Below are 6,337 nucleotides of genomic sequence, written 5' to 3' on the forward strand. Positions count from 1 at the left end.
AACACTGAAGGAAACAACAGGAATTCATTCCATTCAAACCACTTGGATGGCGGACTATATTTTGAAAAAAACTAACTTGATTTAAGTTAAAAAAATCGATTTTATGATTATTATAGTAAACGAGATTGACAAAAGATCAAGGGTTTGGCGTGACTCGTACCTACGAGGAAAACATAGTCCGTCACCCTAGTGCAATAACTCAATAACTGCATATAGAAATAGAAGCAGATATTGAGTTCTTGCACTAAGGTGACGATACATGTAATAACCTTAAATGTATCTTTTTCTGAGACAAATAGCAAGCTAGGAAGCGTATATACATGATTATTGCATAGATATGTAATATTGTATTAAAAATAGTATGCCCCATTCGGGACGCGCCGTCACTCCGGGCATTTCTTTTTTCCGTAGAGCGTTAACAATATACACTATCATACACGTAAAGAGAATAACAAATGACAAAAACGGAAATAAAATTAGTAAATCCTAGCATTGCTGGTTAGTTCCGGTCTGCGATAGTCATGTTGTTAAGGTTTTTGCGGGCCAGAGGAAAGAAACTTCGATTAGCTCGCGTGTATTTTTACTATCTATCATCAACTAATGATATGCACATTTCAAGAGGTGCACTTTATAATTATGGTTAAATGTGTTTAACTTTTTCGCATTTCGTATTTCATCCGGAATAGTATTCCAAACCTTCATACTGTTGTACGAAAAGGAATCCATGAAATAGTTAGTTCGAGGTGTTTGTATCAAAACTAAATCTTGATTTGAAGTTGATCTTAGAGAATAGTGTTCATTATTTGCAAAGATTAGCAATTTAGACATATACCTCGGAGCCTTTCCATTAAGGGTATTATAGACAAGGGTTGCAAGGTGATATTTACACCTGTCTGTAAACGTTAGCCACTGAAGTTCTTGTAATAAACCGTTTGAAGATGATCGTTTAGGAATTTTAATAATGATTTTTGCAGCCCTATTTTGCAAGGATTTAACTTTATGTAAGTAACTTGAGTTTCCTTTGCCCCAAATATGACAACAATAATGTAAAATTGAAAGGATATATGCATGGTAAAACAATCGTTTCATCTCATAATTCAGGTAGAACAATAGACGTTTCAAAAGTGAGATTTTACAGTTGATTTTTTTGCAAACAATTTCTTTTTGCGGACGCCATTTTAGGTTATTATCAATATAGATTCCAAGTAGTTTTTGCACAGTCACAATTTCTAATGCTGTACCATCGATTGTAAGATTTAATTTACTAACATTTTTTGTTTTATATATAGTTCCGATAACCATACACTTGGATTTAGTTGGATGCAATGACATGTTATTTATTTGGCACCAATCGACAACGAGATTAAGATGTCGTTGTAGTTTACTTTTAATGATGTTTACATTACTACCGGTTTCATGCAATGTTGAGTCATCTGCAAATAAATCGATGTTCGTATTCGTTTTACAAAGCGCAATGTCATTGATATATATAAGAAACAGCAGTGGACCAAGAATGGAATCCTGAGGTACTCCTGATGATATTGGAAGCAAGCCAGACTGTATGTTTCCGACTTTAACTAATTGTTTTCTATTAGATAAGTATGATTTAAAAAACTTTATCGAATTTTCAGAAAAAATGATACAAGTTTAATTTATGTAGTAGAATTTCATGATCCACTAAATCAAATGCCTTTCTAGAAATACAGCACCAACAATTTTGCCACTGTCAATATCTTTTACCCATTCATCTATTAAACTTGTTAACGCTGTACAACAGGAATGGTTTTTCCTAAATCCAGACTGTTTAGTGTGTATAATGTTTGTAGAATGGAAGTAATCTTGAACTTGGTTTGCAATGTGCCTTTCAAATATTTTTGATATTGTTGGCAATATCGAAATTGGACGATAATTACTTGGATCATCTTTACATCCTAATTTAAACAATGGTAATACACGTGCAGTTTTCAAGGAGTCTGGAAATATTCCGTTCATGATACTGTTATTTATAATAGACGCAATGCATGGTGTGATGAAGTCACCACAATGTTTAATTACTCTTGGGCCAATCTCATCTATCCCAGTTGATTTACTTATATCAAGTTTATCAATGATCTGTTTTACCTCAAGTGGTGATATATAATTCAATTCGAACGTTTTGTGCCCTAATTTAACGTTTAGGTCATATTTCAGTTTACTAAAACGTTCTGATTTAAAGGGCGTTTTTTCTATTATATTTGATATATTGGTAAAGTGAATGTTAAGTTCATTAACAATATTGAGTCCTCCAGAAACTTCTCTATCACCAATTTGTAGTTGCTCCGGTAAAATTATCTTGCTATTTTTTTCAAATGAGAAATATCCTTTAAATTCTTCCAGATAAAGCTTGGATCCTTTTTATCCTTCACCGCTTGATTAAAAAATGCCTTCTTACTTTTTTTAATTAAGGCTGTAATTTTATTTCTTAATATCTTATATTTGTCGTGTTCACCATTTCTATGGTACTCGTCTCTTTCAAATATCATTGTTTTTATTTCATCAGTAAACCAGTTAGGTTGAAAATCATGTTTTACTCTTTTTTGCTTAATAGGAGCATGTTTAGATAAAACTTGATTTACAATAGAATAAAATACATTTCAAGCATCGTTCGGATTGACTATTGTTTCAATCATATCAACTCCTGATGAGATAAGATCATTTTGAAATGATTGTTCATTGAAATTCTTAAAACATCGGTAAGGTATCGATTTGTGATCAATTCGTTCAAGACATTTGAAATTATTTATCTTATGTCTAGTGAAACATATTGGAAAGTGATCACTTAATGAAAATGGTGTTACATGAACGTTATGCACGTTTTTAATACAATTTGTATAAATATGGTCAATTATCGTTGATGATTTTTTTCGTTACCCTAGTCGGTGTTGTAACGATATTTTTCAATCCGTATTTCACTGTAAAGCCAGACCATTTAGTATTGTCGTATTTTTGATCACTTAAGTGATTAATGTTAAAATCACCAAGAATATAATACTCTACATTACTAGTATCGGCAATGTCCACTTGTGAGTCATACATGTCAATCCACATTTGACTCGAGTTTGGGGGACGATAAACAAAATTTACTAAAAACGATTTACATTGTTTTCCAATTATTTCTAACCAAATCGATTCAATATCAGCAGACTCTATATCATGTCGTCTTTTATATTTTATATGTTCTTGTTTATAGATTAAAAGTCCACCGCCCATTTTATGGGAATGGTCTCTCCTCTCGAAAGTGTAATGTGTTATATGAAGCAATTCATCCGTATATTTTCTGTTAAAAACGTTTCACATAATCCTAAAAAAATGAGGGGAATTTTTATTCTGTAAATGAAATTTTATTTCATCTAATTTAGGGAGTATATGCTGAATATTAAGGTTGACGAAATGGAGCCCAGATCCTGTGAATTTGATGCCTATTTCAGCTGTTAAAGGTACACTAGCATATTTCTTATCGCTTTTACACGTATTAGTTTTATGAAACGATGTTTCACAATTTGGTTATTTACCGTCTACATTTTCTGCACAATGGAAACTAGTTTTTGTACAATTTAAGATGTCATTAGAGCTCTCGCCGATCTGGGCAAATTCAGTCGGCCAAAGATCGTTTAAATCGTCCGAAAAACGTTTACTGTCGGGTTTCGGCGGCTACCTGCGTCAACATAAGCCTACATTCGGACACTCTCGCGCGAAGAACGGCATAAGAACGGCGGACATCGGCCGCAGAGCGGCCGAAAGCGTCCTCTCTCGAGCCAGGATCGCCCATTTTCGGTCCCTCTCGGCCGAACAACGCGCGAACATCGCTCACTTGCGCACGAGAGGCGGGTCTCTACCGGGCCTTTGTCTTGTACCTGCGGGTACTTGCGCGTACTTTCGCATACTTGCGCCCCTGAAACGTGTCGATCGCTCGAGGAACGTCCTTGAATCGTCCCTCGCCGTGGTTCATTGGCCTGGTTGCAGGTTTGATAATGCACAGTTTTGCATCCATGGTGCGAACAAGTAAACTCGAGCCCCTCTTACTGAGATGTATCCCGTCTGGACACAAGTAGCCATTTCAATCTGTAAATGGCGTGAATACGTCAATGACATTGTGATTGAATTTTTCAGCATAGCTGTGCACTATCACATTTAATTCACGTATGTTTTAATGTGAATACCCGATCGCGGAGCTACTGCGCAGATGTAAATAGTACATGGTGTGAAGCGTAACGTCTCTATGAGTGACGTCATTTCTTCCTCTGCGTAATGGTCTTCTGCGGCTGACATCATTTCCGCCAACATAAACGATGACTTTGAATTATATGTGTCCATATCCTTTTCCTTCACCTTTTTAGATATAGTTTCCATCGAGGCGCCTTTTAATGTGCAAACATCAACATTTTTGTTAAGTCCCTTTTCACAAATACCTTTGGTAATGGAGTCACCAATTATCAACATTTTTGATTCTTGATCGCTTGAAGTTAATGGTTGTTCTTGGCGATCAGAGGTGTTTTTTGCACTTTCAATAACCGACGTTATGGCTCTTTTTTCACTGTTCTCAGATGATGTTTTAGATGAACAAATTTTGTTTTTGTCTAACAATAAATCCGTTTTCTGCCGAGTTTTGGTGTTTTCATTTACCTGTTTAATAGCATCAGATATGGACTGTAATTTCTTAATATGTGATTCGTGTATTTTTTCACAAGTTGATTTGAGTGAGATATTGCTTGAAATCACATCATCGAGGTTTCTGTCTGTATGCTCATTGTTAGTTTTGTTTTGCCTTTTAATGCTACACAATTCGTCACGGAGCTGTGCAAAACTCATTTCTGTCTGTGATATGTGACAGCCGAGCGCGTTCTCTAGCCTACTCACTGATTCCTCGATGTTTTTCAAAAGTACCATGGTGTCTGTACGTGTACTTTTATCTAGAATGTTCTTACCATTTTTTGAATCCTGTGAAGTATGCGAGTTGTTCACGGTTTCTTCAACGTTCACCAGCGTGAATTGCACCTCGTCATCACATTCAATTACAGTAACAGTCGGATGATTGATTTTTTCTGTGGTTTCCAAAGCCCTTTAAGAGAAACGTTTAAGTCTTTTATTGATATTCCTTTTTCGGATAACCCCTTTTCTATTAAGAACACAATCTGGGGGAAATCGTCGTCTAAAATTGAATCAGTCTTTTTTCCATTGACTAAGCACGTCGAGGTTGTGTGGTACATATTTAAAGTGTAAGACAGCTTACCACTATGCACCTTGTATCTCGTTTCTACCACTCGCTGGTGTTTGTCATGAACTATCGTTTTTGAGCTGCGATCCCATTGTTTGTCCGAGCTGAAGAATATGTCTGCCGCAGATTTTAACACTTCATAAGTTCCTGTATTAAATATGAATTTAATACCTCCCAATGTTTGTTCCACGGTAACAGTGTCTCTATCACAAGCATAATATGTATTCTGTAGCACTTTCTGTTTGTTTAAGCTGTAATTCCTCCTCTCTTCAACTTGTCCGTTGCTGCATTCCGGAACATTTGAATTCACATTAATATCCATGTTTAAGGAGTTTTCTCGGCAATTTTGATATTAAATCGTAGGTAATACATGACTTTGCCAAATGAAACTTTTTTCGTAGATTTTTAGCAATATTTAACGTTAAAAATAATTAAAAACACTATTCAGACGACGCTGTTTTAAAAGTTGTTTATGTACGCCGAACGTGACGTCATCTGCTATGATCATATAATCTAGCATAATTCTATAAAAATCAGTACAAACGTACATGACTGTGCTACAACTCAGTAGGAATTGCTATACCATTGTGGAATATTTACATTCACACTTCATTCCTTAACGATGGTTGTTGTTTATTAATTGCACTTTATTGCAATGGCATTTCCCATCGATATCACGTGCGTTTGTTCGATACTTCTGTCCTGTCATTGGGCGCAATAATACCAAGGGGCGGGGCATATTTACTACGGAACTATTTCTTTTAATGAAATCGTAGTACAATTATTGGCAACATGCAAAACTGTAATCTGCAGTAAAGCAGTTAAAACAAAATAAGCAACGATTATTTGATTGATTTTAATGTAGATAATTTCATGATGGATGGAACAGTTGAAGAAAAGTTCGTGTTTAAAAATGCTGTTAAATGTCACGAAAATGCAAAAACAGTTCAAAATAACCTCTATAATGGGTGCTTGTATGACGTCATGAGTGATGTCATTGAATTTTTTTACATTAAGCTCGATTCGGGCCGCAACTTAACTCGGCAGCTGCATTTTGTTTCGACGCCATTTTTTGCAGTGTTC

The sequence above is a fragment of the Mya arenaria genome, chromosome 2 (assembly GCF_026914265.1).
Source record: "Mya arenaria isolate MELC-2E11 chromosome 2, ASM2691426v1".
NCBI lineage: Eukaryota > Metazoa > Mollusca > Bivalvia > Myida > Myidae > Mya > Mya arenaria.